Source organism: Ambystoma mexicanum, chromosome 6p (assembly GCF_040938575.1).
Source record: "Ambystoma mexicanum isolate Mex_15411 chromosome 6p, UKY_AmexF1_1, whole genome shotgun sequence".
Taxonomy (NCBI): Eukaryota; Metazoa; Chordata; class Amphibia; order Caudata; family Ambystomatidae; genus Ambystoma; species Ambystoma mexicanum.
The window spans coordinates 1,456,692,839-1,456,711,918 of record NC_090935.1 but is presented as its reverse complement, the minus strand read 5'-3'; the positions used below and the strand labels follow the sequence as shown (position 1 = coordinate 1,456,711,918).

The 19,080-nt window shown below is 48.1% G+C and overlaps 1 protein-coding gene across 4 annotated transcripts in view; it reads left to right on the top strand.

Moving 5' to 3' along the window:
- Positions 1-19,080, top strand: part of LOC138510527 (zinc finger protein 454-like) — a 628,028-nt gene that overhangs the window by 314,257 nt on the left and 294,691 nt on the right. The window lies entirely within an intron of this gene.

Below are 19,080 nucleotides of genomic sequence, written 5' to 3'. Positions count from 1 at the left end.
ACAGACATCCTGGACCAAGGTCCACCCACTGACCCGGTGTTGCCGTTTCACATGGCTTTGCAAAGAAGGGTGGCGGCGGCTTGGACTGCTCCGGAAAGTCTCCCAGCAGTTAATAAGTCACTTCTGAAAAAATACCGCCCAGCCAGTAGTGACCCCTGGTACTTATGGACACACCCTACTCCGGAGCGTTTTGTGGTGCAGGCGGCTACGGCCCCCTCTAAGCAGGCTGCATACCCTACTATCCCTCCTGATGGGGACGATAAGCGCTTTGATGGTTGGGCGAAGAAGGTATTTTCATCTGGGGGTATGGCGTTGAAGTCGGCCAACTCCTCTTGTGCCTTGGCGTGATTCACTCACACTCTTTGGAACTGTGCATCTCTGGCGGTTGAGCATATTCCCGAAGGGGAAGATTGGTTTGGTTTTCTAAGCCTCGTGCAAGACGGCAAGGATGCCATGTGCGAATCCGTTCAGTCGGGTTTGGACACGGCAGACTGTGTCAGCCGGTCCATGGCTGCGAGGAACGTATACGCAGGTTTGCGTGGTTGCGCAAGTCGGGGTTTACTCCTGATGTGCAATCCCGGCTTCTGAACATGCCCTTTGATGGAGTTCATCTGTTTGGCAGCAAGGCTGACAAGAGCTTTGAGAGGTTGCAGACCTACAAAGCTGCAGCGAAGTCTTTGAGCGCTGCAGTACGTCAACCTCCGCCTTTTCGTCCTAGGGGACAGCAATGGAGGGGAGGTTCCTTTCGGTACTACTCTACCTTTGGTAGATCGAGAGGAGCTGCCAGTCAAAGGGGTTACCGTAGGAGTACCAGAGGTGGAAAGCAAGGTACTCGAGGTGCCAAAGCGGCTCGGGCAGTTGCCTCTTTGCCCTCAGGCACTGCCGCAGCTGCATCCACTCAGTCATGAGGCCATGTCCCGTGGTTCGCCGGTTGGGGGCAGACTTGCGCAGCATCTTGGAGAATGGCGAGCCATTACTTCAGATGTGAGGGTTCTGGATATCATAGCCCACGGCTACTGTCTTCCCTTCCGGCAGAGGCTTCACAACAATCCACCGGGGAAGCTCTTTGTAGCTTCCGGATCCGCTCCTTGCGCAGGAAATCCTATCCCTGCTGGAGAAAGGCGCTATAGAACTGGTGCCTGTAGCGGAGAGGAACAAGGGATGGCATTACCCTTATTTTTTGATCCCGAAAAAAGACAGTGAGATTGAGACCCATCATGGACTTGCATTGGTTGAACAAGCTCCTCAGGAAGGTCAAGTTCAAGATGGTAAATCTTTCTCAAGTCCTCCAGGCCCTTCAACTTCAGGATTGGTTGGTGTCTCTCGACCTCAAGGATCCTTACTTTCATGTGCCGATCATCCCAAGCCCAGGAAGTAACTGAGGTTAGCGGTTGGCGACTCGCTTTTTCAGTTTCGGGTCCTGCCGTTCGGATTGACCTCCGCCCGAGGGTCTTCACCAAGCTGATGGTGGTGGTGGCAGCGTATCTCGGGAAAGGGGGGGATTCACGTCTACCCCTATCTGGACAATTGGTTGATCAGGGCGCGCGCTCTCGAGCAAGCCCTGGATCATCTGTCCGTCACCTGCCACTCCCTTCACAAGCTGGGCTTCTCCCTCAATTTAAAGAAATCCCATTTGACACCTACCCAGCGGCTCCAATACATCGGAGCAGTGCTCGACACATCCCTGGGGCAGTGTTCCCCTCCCCAGGTGAGGGCTCATCACATTCTGCAGATGGTGGACAAGTTTCAACGTGCCCAGAGTTTCCCAGCGTTCGAGTTCTTGAGGTTGCTTGGCCTCATGGCATCCTGCATTTTCCTGGTGCCAGAGAAAATGGCAATCTGATGAAGGGTGCTCCATTTTGGCAACCGTGGCCAGAGGTGACGATCGTGACAGACTCATCCCTTATGGGTTGGGGAGCTCATGCCAACAAGTTGACAGACAGCGGACGTTGGTCTCCATCGGAGTCCAGACTCCACATCAATCTGCTAGAGCTGAGGGCTGTCAGGCTAGCCCTGAAGGCTTTTCTGCAGTCTGTGCGGGGGAAGAATGTCCTTATTATGACGGACAGTACAGTGGCCATGCACTACCTCAACAAAAAAGGGGGGGCAGGGTCACTCCTGTTGTCCAGGGAGGCAATGCAGCTCTGGTTCTGGGCCATCCAACAGGAAATCTCGATCTCTGCAGATCATCTGGCTGGAGACGAAAACGCGGCGGCAGACGCTCTGAGCAGGCAGAGCACGGTCACTCACGAGTGGGAGCTAGCTCAGGAAGTTCTGTTGGAGATCTTCGCCCTTTGGCAAACCCCACAAGTGGATCTCTTCGCCACCAGTGTCAACCGGAAATGCGAAAGATTCTGCTTGCAGGAATTTCCTCCAAGAGGAGCCTTAGGGGACACGTTCGTAGTGGAGTGGTCCTTCCCTGGCGGCGCTATCCATGTTTAAGCGCTCGTCTGAGGAATGTTCTTATTTTAAGATTCCTTTGATTTCTCAGTTTCTAAAAGGGCTAACTAATGTGTTTCCACCGTCGCCTTTTCAGGTGCCGGGATGGGATTTGTATTTGGTTTTAAATTTCTTAATGGGAGCTCCGTTTGAGCCCTTACACTCTTGTCCGTTGCGACTGTTGTCCTTCAAAACTGTATTTTTAGTTGCGGTTACTTCCGCACGCAGAGTGAGTGAGTTGCAGGCACTTTCTGCCAAGCCATCCTTTACTGTTTTCCATAAGGACAGGGTTGTCCTGCGGGTACGGTGTTCTTTTCTTCTGAAGGTTGTGTCGGAATTTAATTTGAGCCAGAAGGTGATTCTTCTGGCGTTTTATCCTCCTCCACATCCTGGTAAGGAAGAGGAGAGGCTCCATAGGTTGGATCCTAGGAGAGCGTTGAGTTTCTGTCTCGCACAGATGTTTCGGGTCGGAGTGGACGATCATCTTTTTGTTGGTTATGCTGGAAGGTGCTTGGGTCAGGCTGTTTTCAAGCAGACCTTGTCCAGATAGATCATTTTGACGATATCTGAGTGTTACCGTTTGGCGGGAAAGGACCCTCCAGTAGGCTTAGAGGCTCACTCTACTAGGGGTGTGGCTGCCTCCACTGCTCTACAGAGGGGCATTCCTATTTGCAATATTTGGGAAGCAGCCACATGGGCCTCTGTCCATACTTTTGTGAAACACTATTCCTTGGACTCCATCTATGGGCAGGATTTGGCCTTTGGTAAGGCAGTCCTCTATTCAGCCATTTGATTGGGCATTCTAAAATTCTAAAATTGTAAATTCTTTTTCCCACCGCCATACGTTGGTACTGCTTTGGGAGTCTGTCATAGATGTGGAATACTTCGGAGGACACAATCCCCTCGAAGAACAAGTTACTTACCCTATCTGGTAACGTTCTTTCGATGGAATGTTCCTCCAATGTATTCCACATCGAACCCTCCCAGCCTGCCCCTCTACAGAATTTCTTATGCGATTGCAGCTTACGTTTCCGCAAGGCTTTCTGCAGTCATACTGGCAGGAGCTTGGTGCCACACTTTCTGGGAAAAAACTACAGCTGAGGCTACGGGCGCCGTGCGTCCTATATATAACATCCGGTGACGTCGACTCTCGACGGAGGCTCTTGAGGGACAACGGATCGACATCTACGCAGGACGCCCTCTGCCGAAAATTTGCCGAAGCAGCACAGATGTGGTCATTACCAGTCATAGATGTGGAATACGTCGGAGGAACATCCCATCGAAAGAACGTTACCAGATAGGGTAAGTAACTTGTTCTACACTGATATTAACGCTACATATGGTGATCCATTGTTGTATGAAATGTATATCACATTACAGTGATATTGTAACCATATATTTCTTAGTGTACTGAGGAACAATGCTATGTGATGCCACTTCCTGTTTTGTCAACGGGTAAAAGGTTGTGTGCCATCACTTCCAATGATATAACGTGGGGGTAGGGTCAATTGACATCACGTCGTGTGATGTCACTTCCGCTACCCTTGGCATTTTGGTGAAAGGACGTCCCTGGCGATACAGTCAAGAATTTTTTGCAGAAAGGTGACAGATGAGCTGCGTCGGTAGTTGGTAGGTAAGGATGAATCAAGAGAAGGTTTTTAAAGGAGTGGAGTAATCTTACCAGATTTGATGCTGTTGGGCACAATGCATGTCTTAAAGGCGGCATTCACAAAGTCTGTGATGTTAGGCAAGAATGTGGGCACGCACAACTTTTTGATGTGTGGCGGACAGGAGTCTTCTTTGCAGTTTGAGGCTTTAAGGGACAGGATGGTCTCTAGGACGTACTCTTCAGTGTCTTGGCATGATGAGAAAGGGGTTGTATCGGAATCGTACCAAAATGTTGCCCTCACAATTACGACGGCCAAAAATTGCGACTTTTTTTGTACCCCCCCCCCGCTTACACCACATATATATCTGGGGGGTATAGAATATAATATTAATATAGGGGGGCTGCGGGGAGTCTCCCCCCGCATATACATGTGCTGTAAAGGGGTTTTTAAAAAAAGTCTGCATTTTCGGCCCTCTCAATAATCACATATATCCGTTGTATTTATAGTGATACAGGGATTGGATGTGGGAGAGATGGTAAGGGTAGAGGTTTTGGAGGCTAATTGGAATTTTTGGGCATTAATTTTGTTGCAAAGTAGGTCTGTTTTTTTGGGAAGGGCGTCCTGGATGGTAGTACACCATTCTTTGTCTGACCTGGTGTGAGTGTTTAGACTGACAAGGTTCTGAAGCTCTCGTAAAATAGAGAATAATTCTTTGAAATTAGAGGCAGCATTAGAAATCCTAGTATTGTATGAGTTGGCCATCTGGGAGAATACCGTTTTCATGTAGGTATTAGCGGCTGTAGCAAAGTTAGAGTAGGTAACTTGGCAGGGGTTCTTTAGATAAAGGTGCTCAAGGGATCTCTAAATTCTATGAAGCGAGCCAAGTTGATCAGAGAACCAGTGGTTGGAGGGTCTGCGAATTGGAGATTTTGGATTTGTGAGGAGCATATTGATCCATGGTAGTGCTGAGGCTCTGGTGGTAATGGTGGTCTATAGCTTCTGGGCTGTTATCTGATAGTGTGGAGGTGAGAGGTGTGGAGAGGGTGGGCTTGAGTATATTGTGTGTATGTTTGCGGGTGTTGCGAACGAAGATAGGGCTGAGTGCGGGAGCGGGGGGGGCCATGGGGTTGGAGTGCAGAATGTTAAATTCGATGAGGAAGTGATCAGACTAAGTGACCGGGAGATGGTGAAGATTTCAAGGGTGGTTGTTGGTAAGAATCCAGTCTAGTGTACATCCCTTACTTTGAATGGGAGCACTGACTAGTTGAGTAATGTTGATCTCCTGTAGGGCTTGAGGAAACAGGAATGCCTTGTTTTCATTGGCGTCATTAAAACACAGATTAAGGTCACCTAGAATGATAAACTTGGTGAAAGGTTTAACAAGAGGAGTGATCATAAGGGGTTTATTTTTTTGTTTCATTTTTTATTTTATTGATCTTGTTTTACAACTTTTTCAAAACAAAACTCAAACTTAAATTTTCATTTTCCTAGAGTGAGCTGTAAACTGTAAAACATTGCAGTACAAAACAGTTCATCCCATAACATAAAAGGCAATCCATGAGATTTCTCAATCCCACCAATATGATGCCATTCTAATAACAGTTTGCTTAAAAGCATAGCGATACAAATTTGACACATCATTCATCGATACGGTATCATTTTGCTGCCTAAAGTATCTGTAGATCAAATTTTTTTAAGGACCTTATTGTGGCTAAGTTTAGCAATATCTTCTGCGCATTAAAAAATAATTTCCCACATATCGCGCTGCGATAATGTCCAGAAGTCAGAGAAATTTGTAAGAATATTCACGCCTCAGAGCTTTCAGGCTTCATATTCAACTAATAGATGTTTCAGTGTTTCTCTGTGTTCTGGCTCATTACAAAACCTACAAGAGGTGTCTCATTGTTTTCGATCTTGAGGCTAGCAATGACTTAGTAGGCCACAGGTCAAACCTAAGTCTCATAATATCTACGTTAAAAGTCTGATCAGGAAATGTTGTTAAATATAAAGGGATTGCGTTTAGTTTTTTAACAAAAAAACCTCCAGCAGTGAATACCTTGTACTTATAACACTCTTTCCAGGTATTGTTCCAGTTGCAGTGCCACCATTTCAATGTTGCTTTTAGTGGGTTGGATACTAGCAAGTCTAAATCTATGTCGGCATTGCTAATTATCTCACAGCAGGCGTTATTCCAAGCAGCCAGTGGTTTATTGGGTTTCAGCCCAGAGTCAATAGCAGTCGATAGAGAAGGCGGGTAACTATCTTTGGATTTACATTTAGCATATAACATCAGAGCATTCCAATTGACTATTGCCTTAAGTGAGAGCAGTCCCAATTCAAACCGCACATTCTGAATCGGGAAAGATCTCGGGATAGGTAATAGGGCTTTCCCAAAGTAGCCATCGAGCATATTCCAGTCGGGCTGGCTCTCAGGTAATTTAGTATGAGCTCCGTAGGTCACCACCTGCACCACTTTGCTTTTATAGAATTTAAATACAGGACTATAAGAACATTCCCAAATTTTGATTGAAGCATTTTCGCTTGCGATACCAAAGCTTGATTTTTTTGTACCGTAAACCATTGATATAAGGAGCTTAATTTTTAGTGTCCCTGACTACTTGACCCAAGTACTTATACTCCACAATCAGTCCACTGGCTATCCACTTAAATGCTTGTCTCAAATTCTTCCTATTGCATTTCCATTTCATAATGTTAGATTTGCCTACATTAATTGCCAGCATATTTTCTTCGGCATACTTGGTTAAGCTCAGATATCGAGTTTAGCCTCAGGACTGCATTACTCTTATTAGGATCATCATTCAGCAGTTTCCAAATTGGCTTGCTAGATTTTGTCGCCAACGCTGTGAGCATGCGTTCATTATCAGCCTGTTTTGTGCCTTATACTGCGCAACAAAATTCCTATGTTTTGTGCACATATTCTTAGCTGTACTCTTAAGATCATTATTCAATCTTGGTTTTAGTTGTCTCCGTTCTCTTTTTAGCTTTTTTTTGTTTTGGCCTTATGTATAGTTTGATCAAATGTGTGTTTGATAAATACACATGCCTTTTTTTGTTTAACAGCGGCTAACATAAGTGCATAGGTATAATCAGGGAGATCTCAATTACAGAATGATTATCCTCAGTACTGAGCTTCTCTAAGAGACTCTTCAGCATAGGGGCTGTCCAGTTGATTCTATTTTGTCCCTGTGAAAGGGAGAGCTGATGCCTATAGTACTGTCGTGATACGGCAGAAGCTTTCTCCAAAGCAATTTCAAGGATATTGTGGTCACTTTCTATAGTGCAGATGACTTTAAAGTTATACACATGGAGAAAAGCTAACTCCGAGATAAACGCGTAATACAACATGGCTAAGGAGTTTTCCCTTTGCCACGTTGGATTAGGTGGTACATCATCTTTAAGGCTTCCGTTCAGCAATGATAGATTTTGCTGTTCCTTAATCTTAACCATCTTTTAGTTTTTGACATTACCCTGCCTCTCTTTTGCTCAAAACATGATATATTTAAATCACCAGCGAGTAGAAATGTGTAGCTCGCCTGCTCACAGGCTACCAAATCTAGTAGTTGTGTTACATACTTGAAAAATTCATCATCATTTAACAAAACAGGATTCCAAATGATATTTAGTATAGCAATTCAGGAAGCCATCTCATTGCATGTGTCACTTATGCTTAGTTTGACCAACTGTAAACGTGGATGGGGAGATTTCCTTCAAGTTATTTTTTAAGGGCAATCAAAAGCCCAGCCATGGGTTTCTTTATCGCCTGTTTGATAGCAGGTATCCAGGCAATGTCATAATTGGGCGCAATGGGATACACAGTGAGCCAGGTTTCCTGCAGTATTATATCATATTTCGATAGGTGATGCGATTCATTAATGTCTAAAAGATTAACAAGCCCTGTGGTATTCCACACAGCAATCATGTATGTGGGTCTTAGATTTTCCTGGCATTAATGTTTAAGTACACTTTTTTTTTGTCCTTAAGAGTGTTTCTGAGCCACGCCCATGATACTTGTTGATCTGCTTTAAAGTCCCTGTTCGACAAACTAAATAATTGATTGTGTCATGATCATAATCCGTATCCCTCCTTTTTCTGGTCGAGTGGTTAGGGCTATCTTCCTTAAAGCTCACAGTTCTATAAGTGGCTCCTTCATCAGTACAACTATCAGGCGCCATATTCCAAGATCTGAGGGACTGATTTGTGTTAGATCATGACAATAATACACCTTTATTTTCTAACACGCTTATTTCACTCCAGATGCATTCCCTGACTATTTGGGACAGTATCCTCCAAGATACAGTGTCCAGTTTTCGAGATCTTAGGAATGGAGTTGTTTCAAGGTCTCTGGATTCCACTTTCTTCAGCTTTATTTTGATAAAATACAGTAAGGATTGTGGTCCTATTCGGGAAAGGATCTCCTTTTTATGTCCTTCATCTACAGTGTGAAATATTCTTGTTCCTCAATTAAGTTCATACTGTCTGATGGTAATGAGGATAGGTATGTATTATTTGATTTACTCTTAAAACACCTCTGCAGATGACTTAATAGGGATCTCTGAGCATTTCGATCCAACGTCTATAGATATCACTTTGTCAGGTCTTTGGCAATGTCAGGTTTTAGTATGATGAGAACAAGTCCCCATTTACCACTATTAGTAAAGACTGTTCATTTTTAATCCATGGTCAAAAAACGTTCCATATTTTTTACCTGTCCCACAGTGTTCCTGTTTGACATCGGCTTTACACACCTCGTCATACACCAAGACCCCACCAATTTCAGGCAGTGAAGAAATGGAGTATGTTGAGCAGTCTATTTGATCTGCTGATTGAACAGTTTTATCTGCCACAAGGTTTTGAAGTAGTTCCTGTTCCAGTCCACTGGAATCTTTTTTATAGATGTATTTTTATTTTTATTTTCGTTTGTTTTGGGTCGCGTGGTTAAAGCATTAATGAATCTTTTAGTATGGATTTTAGATATTTTCCTGGTGAAGTCTTGGTTTTTAGATTTTTTTCTTTTGCCTTTTCGACTTTTGTTATTTTAGTCTCACTGATTAGCCGGGCCTTACCCTTTTTATCTGCGCCTTGTTTGGAAAACTTCATAGTTGTTTTTGAGGAGCTACACCTGGCTCATTCGCCAGTTCTTGCATATTAGAAATGTTCACCACTGATAACTGGTACAATGCATTACAATCGATTACAGTGTTATCATTAATGCGTTCAGACATAGATACGTCACTTGAGAAGCCCACTCCAAAAACATCCTGCTGAGCCATGCTAGGGAGTTGTGGATCACACACTGAGGTGCTCAAATAAGGCAAGGGAAGCAATGGTTCAAACCTTTAAGGGATGCAATTAAGGCATCACGTTTCACATATGTATGTGAATTATTAGTGAAGCGAGCTAGAGCATCCAATTTCTTATCAATATTCCCTAATAAGACCTGTTGATTATCAGCTTTTTTCAGAAGTGCCTCATATAACATAATTAAAGTGTATACACTATTGTTCAAGGCAGTTAATATGGGCTCATAGTTTACAGGTTGGAGTTGTTTAAGCCTGAAGGATGGTCGGGAGTAGGCTTCGCAATGGACAGGTAAACCCCTTGAAATAGTAGACTCCATGAAATATCTTGAGGTGGTTGTAAATGGGCACCTGGATGAAAAGGGCCAATATACCCATCTACGGTCCAAGCCATCTTCTCTAACAAACCAGGGAATGGCCCTCCATCGTAGATATGGGAAGTTTTCGATGGTGCCGATTATTTCCTTCTATAACCTGGTTTTTCAGATTCTTACTTATGGGGCAGAGGCCGTCCTGCATCTATCCTGGTAAATCTGAGAGAGACTTGAAGGTTTTTTCTGGTGGCGAGTATTAAGACTGCCAAACTTGCTGCCCATGTGCTTGATTAGGCATGAATTGAGATTACAATCATTTGAATCCCTGGTGCTATGGAAGACCGTAGCCCTCTATAGAAAATGTACATACGAACCTGCAATTGTTCCCTTTGCTATCTTTGACCCGGACAAAGGAGGGCAAGATAGATTTCTAATTCAATGGAGAAGGAAAGTAGAAATTATCATGGAAAGAAATGGGATTGAAATGAGTGATTTGGCGGTAAACCCGACCAAAGTAAAAAAGAAACTCCAAGCTCTAGATTGGATAACAGTGGAGAAATGGGGTCAGGATAAACTGGGACAGCCACTGGATCTAGAGCGAAAAGGTTTAAACTCCATCACCGGTATATCGTGACCTCCTTCTTAGATGTCGACTAAATATCCTCAATACAAGAGAGGTGCAATGGGCTAGGCAACTGCCTGCCTGGGATCAGGAATGCTTAGTGTAGATTCTTCAACGAAATAGGAGGTATAGAAACTTTGCTCCATCTGGTAACAGTATGTAAGTCCCTAAGGGAAGTGAGAAGGACATTCTTTGATGGGCAGATAACTGCGTGTGAGACATTGGGGCCCTCACAATGGTGGGAATGGGTTCTTTTGGGGGAAAGAACCAGCCTTGTGATTGCCATAATGAAGCTGGTAGAATGTATGTTAAAAAAAAGCTGTGGAAACAGAGGGTGAGTGAATGGGAAATCGAGTAAATGGGAGATCTCCCCAAAGTAGAGGTTCCTTATCATTTTGCATTACCTTTTCTGATGCCCTTTTTCCTCCTTTTTTATTTACCTGTCCTCAGTGGTTTGAAGTAATTAATTCAGCCCCTAAAAGGACTATATTTTATATTTTAAATTAATTTATTGAATGTATTGTGGACAGTGAGATGATTTGATAATTGAGGATTTGTATGTAAAAGGTTTACATTTTGTATCTCTTTTAAACCAATTAAACATTATATAAAATTAAAAAAAGGACAGACTAGTTACAACAGACGAATTAGCAGATGTGCTTGGGGAATCATGATATAAAATTGTTGCGTGCAACAAGTTAAACACCTGCGACGGTGCAGGCTCACATAATTGAGTCTCCGATATGATTTTCTCCACCGGGTAAGGCATTTGTCCACAGATATCGGGCTTTATTGCAATGCCCCTACCAAGTGATGGCGAGATAGAGCAAAACATATCATTTGTACCTTTAATAAAATCGTTATGGAATTTAACTTTATTGGAGAAATGCATGAGAGTATCACCTGCCTGCAGCTGACAGGAGTCCTTAGTATGTTTTTCTTCACAAGTTGGGGCCATTAAGCCGAGCCAGAGCCTCGCGCCGTCGTGAGGATTGCTTCTTGACAACTTGCAAGTATAGCTTAGGGACTTGAGGGTCATCCCCCTTATGTACTTGTACACAATGGCATAAAGGTAGATCGAGTGGTTCAAGTGGCTCTATGATTGTCTTTAATGGAGGCTGCACAGCCTATGTCCTCAGTTTCAGTCAGCTGAGCAATCAAGTCTGCATCAGAAATGGAAGTGGAAACAGCAGAGCCTCTTTCACATCCATGGATTGGTATTTCCAAATTGAATTGTGCTTCAAATGGTTGGAAGTTAGTAGGCGGTGTCACAGGGGCGTAATAGGCACGGATGTCAGTGCCTAACAATTGCGATCGGGTTAGCTTCTTAAAACCTTCTGTCTGGTCGCCGTGACTAAGACAGCTAGGGAAAATAGAGATGGGGGTGGAGGGGGGTTATTGGAGGCTATTACTGAAGAACGGCTTGTTGTAGTTAGAGGCATGCTTGTTTTTAAAGTGTAAAGCACCATGGGTCCAAGCAATCAGGAGCAACACTTTCTGAAACGGGGACTTACCGCAATACACAGCAGCAGGAGCGATCCGACTGAGTTAGAGGGAGGGTGCCCAGCTGAACAGCCAAAGAGCACTCCCAGAGCACTCGCACAATGTGCGCACGTGTAATTATAGTGCACACTGGGAAAGGGGCGGAGCTCACTCTGTCGCTGTTGGGATAAAGAAACCTATATTAAAATACTCGTTTTTAGGGCTAACAAAATGCTTGTATGGGTAAGAATTGTATTTGCACGCAGTATTGAAGAGTGAAAAAACACAAAAGTCCTCAGTGATATCGACTCGGAGCGTCGCAGGGAGAAATCCAGCAAGGTATCCAAGGAAACTCCTCGAGACTCCTTAAGCCGAACAGCACTCCCAGAGCACTCGCACATAAGGGGGTTAACAGATTCCGGTCAAGTTGATGAGCTCGGTTGGCAGTAAAAGAGTTGGAGGATCTAGCGTTCAGAATACATGTCCAGGTACTAGTCTAGAAAGCAAGGTTTCCTGGGTGATCACCCAATGACTGTGTCCTGCGACCTCCTGCCACACATGGCACAAGACAATAATCCTGTGGAAGGGCTTAGTGGTGAGATTTCTCAAGATGGCGATGGGCAATTAGATAAACGTGTCTTCCTCCAGTATCTATGATGTCTCTATTTTAAAAGTATAATGTCTTTAGGGTTACTCTAGGTCTTTCTCCATGAAACCACCTACTGCGCAGTTCTTTCTTCTTAGAACTTCTTTTCCTTTGACTCCTGCCTTCTATTTATTTCTATTTACGAGCAGGAGAATAAGGCACTACTGCTTGTAAGGTGTCCAAGTGTGCAGCCCAAAAAAGCTCCAGGAAACGACAAAGTTGATGTACTTTGGAAAAGATTGTTTTTCAATCTTCTACAAAAAAATGAATGTCAGTTTTACAGATGTCAACAGGGACTAGGTCCCTTAGTTTGGTCACAAGGCCCCACTAGAACTGCCATAGGCCCTGGAACATTTACATTGATGGATATACATGATATTGCTGTTCCAAGATTGTGGAGGCCGAGAGGAGGCATGATCGCTGTAAACTGTTTTTTGCGCTAAAGTGAGCAACTCGGAAGTAACTCGACATCTGACTGGCAACCTGTGCAATCTCCAGAGAACAGGGGAAATATGTGCCTCCCAGGGTGTCTTGATCACATCCTGGTTATGGTGTTGACCTAAAGTTGGGCAGTGAGAGAGAGGGGGGCCTCAGCGTAAAGGTAATTACAATAGTCCAGCTTGGAAACCACTAAGACCCTGTTGATTATCTCACAATGCTGTGCCAAGGACTATGACCTACTTTGTCTATTCAACATCAGAAAATACTTATTGTTCTTTGAAACCTGGTTAAGCTGTGGAACCATGGAAAAGGTGCAATCAAAGATCTCAACCAGGGGCCCTTACCTTGGTATGTGCCTTTATAACATGTCAGCTCAGAGTGAAATGAGGGTAGGAAAGCATTGACTTAGTAAGGATGGTTCTCCAGCATGGGGTCTGGCATGGATTCACATGCTCATGAATATTTCCTGTCGTCAGGCCGGGAATCCTCGGTAAAGAAAAAAAAAATCAGTATCAGTTTCGTTTCTGATCTGCCTTTCTTAGTAGTAACCAATCACTGGTCTCTGGGTCATACTGCCCCCAGCCAATGACTGCCCTCTGCCTAAGCCACGCCTCTGGCAGCCATCCTCAGATTTTTACCGCACACTCAAGTGTTGGGAGTCCTCATGTTTAGCTCTCAAGCTTTTTTGCTGCGTTTTCGCGCTTTTTCAAAGAGATTTCTCATTTTCCGGTCAAATAGAGCCTCAAGCTCCACCGTGTCTACATCCGATCAACGGGGACTTGTTTCGGATTTTCAACGCCCCTCAAGGGTGAAGTTTTCGTCGAGTTAGGCTTCTTGGAGGAGTCCAGAAGTTTCTGCAGCCTACCCCCGGACATGGCCCAGGAGAAAGGAAGCTCGACAGCCGGAAAGCTGTTGAGGGTTTGCCCTGGATGCCAGCTGGATGCCAGCTGCAGAATTTGTTCAAGGAGGACGAGCACTTGAAATGTCTCTACTGCCTTCATGAGGACAAAACGCACGTGGAGAAGGACTGTGCGTTTTGCGGGAACATGTCGGAACGGACCATCAGGGACCGACACCTTCGTCTCTCCAACTGGCTGGAAGAAAAGAGCCCGTCAGGTGAGAAGAAGAAGAAGAAGTCTGAGCGGTCTTCTAAGTCCTGTGAGGGCGCCCCGGCAACGGGGGCCCAACAGAAGGCAAAGCACCGCAAGTCCGCAGGCACCGGGAGCGTCGAACGGTCAGGCTCCTCGGCTGCCAGGCAAGGCGCATCCTCTCCAGCGCCATCAACCATGAGCCAACGCTCTGGCTCAGGGAAGAGGAAGGCCGAGAACCCGGCGAAGCTTCTGGAGAGGCCCCGGTCGATCTTGAAGGATCCAGCCGAGGGGGACTGAGGCGGTGACCCTCCCCCCAAGGTGAAGGCCACAGGCCCGCAGAAGGTGGTGAAGGCCTTGATTCACCCGGCCAAGGCCTCCATCAAGGAAGTCGCGGCAGCCCTGGCGCAGCGCGAGGAGGCTACACTAGTGGAGGCGACCTCTGGGGCGCAGAGTTTTCCTGCCACCGCGGAGGGAAGCCTCTTGCAGGCCCATCGAGAAGACCCTGGCGGAAAAAGAGGGGAGGGGCGGTGGCCATTGTGGACACGGACACAGCCTCCGAGGAGGAACTGGTTGAAGTCTTGGAGGGCCTCGACGAGGGCGTCCAAGAGGCCCGGTCCCACGGGATGGATCCCGACAAAGGGGACGACGAGAGTGACGGCGGCGCTGGCGAGGTTCCTAGTCACCCAACCGTCGCTTCCAGAGCCGCAGGACAACTCGGCGGCCATTTTGTTGGCAATACAATCCTTATGTTCGGAGATAAGGACGAGATTGCCCCTACCACCGATGGAGGAGCCGGAACCAGGCCCGACGGAGGAGCCAGAGCCAGACCCGTCGGGAAGTCCCCCAAACAAGAGAAGACGGACCCATCCAGCCCTGCCTTTTCAGCCCTCGCGGCCTGCTCAGCCTTTGCCCACGTCCCCTGTACCTGGGAATGACACGGACACGGCCACAACGGGTACAGATGACGGCGACGACGGGATGGAGCTCTCATCACCTTCAGCCCGGGCCTCCCCGCTCGACGAGATTGGGTCTTTCCACACTATGATCGCCAGGGCATCTGAGCTTTTTCAGCACTGCCCGAAGAGAAGAAGGAAGGTTTCCTTTACCAACGGCGCAAGGCCAAGAGGAAGACGGTCCTCGCCGTGCCTCTGCTGGATGACATCTGGGACGAGGGTTTCACCCTTCTCAAGAACCCGTCTACGACGCCTGCCAAGAGGGATCGGTACGAGAAGTAGTACCGGATCCCCGACGCAGCACCTTTGTGCCTTAGGGCGCAACCGACCCCTGACTCGGTCGTCTCAGCGGCGGCCAAGAAGAAAGCGGGGGGGGTATCGGCCTCAACGTCAACTTCCCTGCCGGACGGCAAAGGAAAGAAGCTGGATGCAATGGGACAACAAGTTATCTCGTCGGCGGCAACGACGATTAAGGTGGCCAACGCCCTCGCGATCGTGGCCCACTATGACAGGGAGTTATGGTACCAGATCGCCCCCTGTTGGACTTCCTACCGGACGACAAGAGGGCTGAGGCCCTGGAGATCTTGCAAGAAAGTGAGGTGGCGTCGGACCACGCCATAACGGTGACAACGGACATTGCCGACACCGGTTTCCGCCAGCTAGGCAACAGCGTTTGCCTCAGACGAGGGTGGCTCAAGGCGACGGATTTCCGCCAGGACGTACAGGCCAAGGTTTTGGACATGCCGTTCGACGGGAACAACCTGTTTGGGGAAAACAGTGGATGAGTCCCTCCAAGCCATCAAGGCAGACACAGAGACAGCTAAGGGCCTGGGAGTTCTCCAGCAACGAAGGCCGTCCTTTCGGAGCTCCGGAGGCAAGCAGGGTGCCTCCAAGGGATTCGGCGTGGCTCCTCTACGTACTGCCAAGCGGCCCACTCCTCATCGCAGGAAGCCTATAGAGGACGAGGCAAGTTGGGTGGATCCCGCCGTCGTCGCCAGGGAGGCCAAGGCGGCAAGGCGTCTTCCAAGCAAGATTGAACCGACCGTGACGTCGGGCCCCCACCGAAGCACCCCGGTGGGAGGCCGGCTGGCAAAGTTCGTCAGCGTGTGGGAGTCCATCTCCACCGACCGTTGGGTGCTGGACGCCCTGGCCCAGGGGTACGCCCTCGAATTTCTAAAAAAGTGCCCCCGCATTCCTCCCGTGGCCAGGAAAGAAAACCACATCCCTCAACTGCTTTTGGAGGTAAGGGCGATGCTCAAGAAAGGTGCCATCGAGCTCGTCCCAAAGAGGCTCCGGAGGATACTCGAGGTACTTCCTCGTGAAAAAGAAGACAGGAGGGTGGCGACCCATCCTAGACCTGCGACGACTGAACAAGTACATCAAGGCACAGAATTTCTGGATGGTCACCCTCCAGCACGTGCTGGGACAGCTGGAGGAGGGCGATTTCTTGTCGTCATTGGATTTGGAGGATGCATACTTTCACATTCCCATTCTAAAAGGACACCGGAAGTTCCTCAGGTTCGTGGTCCAAGGGTGGCATTACCAGTTCAAGGCCCTCCCGTTCGGATTGAAGTCGGCATCCAGGGTTTTCACCAAGTGCCTCGCTCCAGTGGCAGCGCGGCTGCGCCTGCAGGGGATCCACGTCTACCCCTACCTGGGCAATGGGCTCATCCGCGCAAGGACAAGGAGCTTGCCGCAGAACACACAGCGAAGACCGTCCAGCTGCTCATGGACCTGGGGTTCTCCATCAACTTCCCAAAGTCCCACCTGGTCCCCTCTCAAGTCGCACTGTTTCTGGGAGCCAAGCTCGACACAGTGGCGCGTCTGGCCTCGCCGTCGGAGGAAAGGACAAAGGCCATCCTAGGCAACGTGCAGCGTCTGCTGGCCACGGACGTGGCCAGAGTGAGGTCCATTAAGTCCCTCCTTGGGATGATGTCCTCGGGATGATGTCCTCTTGCATTTATCTTGTGCGCCTGTGCAGGCTTCGGATGCGCCCTCTACAGGAGTTCCTGGACGCCCGCTGGATTCAAGCGACGGGCAGCTTCGAGGACAGGATCCCTCTCATCGAGACCTTCGGACGAGCGATCTGGTGGTGGGGCACCCGCGCTCGTCTAGCGGCAGGGACAGACTTTCAGACCCAGGCCCACCAGGTGACGGTGACGACACATGCCTCCCTGGACGGGTGGGGAGTGCACACAGGAGATCTTCATGCGAGAGAGGCCTTTGGCTCCCGGAGGAGAAGCCGCTCCACATCAACATCCTGGAGCTCCGGGCAGTGTTCTGGGCCCTCAGGTCTTTTCTCCCGTCCCTCAAGGGCAAGGTGGTGAGGATCTTCGCCGACAACACCACCACGATGTTCTACATCCGGAAGCAGGGCGGAACCAGATCCCCGGCCCTATCCAAGGAAGCCTAGGACCTGTGGCATTGGGCCGTTGCTCAAGGGATGTTTCTGGTGCCGTTTCATCTGGCAGGGATACAAAACACCATCGCCGACTCACTCAGCAGAGAGCTGCGTTCGTGCCACGAGCGGGAACTACGCCAGGATCAAGTGGACCGACTCTTTCAGAGATGGGGCAAACCCCAGATCGACCTGTTGGCGACGAACTCCAAGTGCCAGAGGTTCGCCAGCAGGTTTCCCCAACCGAGGAGCATGGGCAATGCTTTCTCGTTCCCCTGGGACGGCCTGTTCCTATATGCATTTCATCCGTTGCCGTTGCTGCTCTGACTCATCAACCAGCTCAAGAGGTCCCGGTGCAGAATGATCCTTGTCGCACCGGCGTGGCCGAGACAGATCTGGTTTCCGGACCTTCTGGACTTGTCAGCGTCCCCACCAGTCAAGCTGTTGACGGACGCAGATCTTCTCTCCAGAAAAGGAGGCGCAATTCTTCATCATGACCTGGAATCGCTGCACTTGCAGGCCTGGCTTCTGCAGCACTAGAGTTTGGAGGATACGATATCCCGGCCGACTGCAGAGAGGTTCTTGCGAAGGCCAAGTGTTAGGGAGAATTCTCTGTTTAGGCTGAATTTCCCTCCCTAGTGAGTCCCCCAGCAGCTTTGCTGGATTTCTGGGGTTTAATTTTTTCTCCTGCCAAGAGTGAGACTCTTTTACCCTCACTCTTGGACATGTTGAACTGTGTTATCTTGGACAAACCTTGTGTTGAATGGGCTATGGGGTCTTTTACTCCATAGGGCCTCATGTATTTTTGTGATGTGGGTTACACAGCACCCTCTGTGCCGTGACCCAGGGGTGTCCTAGGGACTCCCCAACATAGACTCCATACCCTGGGACTGACTACTGTCTCCCAGGGCATGTAAAGTCACCAAAGACTTTGCTAGTCTTGAATCCTGAACAGAACCAGTACAAACCATCATATTGTGGACGTACTGGCTGGGGCAATTCGATTGCCCCAGGGTCTGTTAGTCGAGGGGGCACGTCTCCGTCCCCCCTGATCGAGTTTTGGCTGGTGGCAGTGGAAACTACGTTTTATATTCGACCGCGAATATTTTCCTATGGGATTTCCCATTGTTTTAGGCTAACGCATTTAATTATTTATTTACGGTAGCCTTAAACATACCGCCGGTTTATATATTTATTTTTATAACTCCGGTTGGGACTTTTTGCCAAAACTTGATTCTAAAATGGCGTTGGTGTTCGCCTCTGTAACTCTGACCCAAAGTGGAGCCCTTTGTTCCACTTTTGGCGGGCTTCTCCACAGAAGCCCTCCAAAGTGGTGCCACTCTGTCTGGGGTACTTAGGAGGGGTGGAGGGGGATTTAGGCACCCTGGACTGAGTTACCTTGGTAACTCAAGTCGCACTCCGTCCTGATTGGCCCAAGTGGTGAGCCGGCCGGCTCACCACTTAGCATGTTTGAGTGACAGCTAGGCTGGGTGAATGGGGGTTTGCTGCATAAAAGCAGGGCTTTGGGGACTGGAACTTCAGAAGTCGCCACAGGACCAAGAATCCGACGAGGGAAGAGCTGAGCCGACCTGCTTCGACGACACCACCCGGTGGAGCCCTGCTGAACCGTCTCACCACTTTTCCCGACGACCGAGGAGAACTCTTAACAGAGTGGCTCCTTCCCTTGACTGGTGGGGACAACCAGTTTTCGCCTTCTTTTCGCTTCTCGAGGTATCTCGTGGCCGCCTTGCCAGTGCCAAGCACCC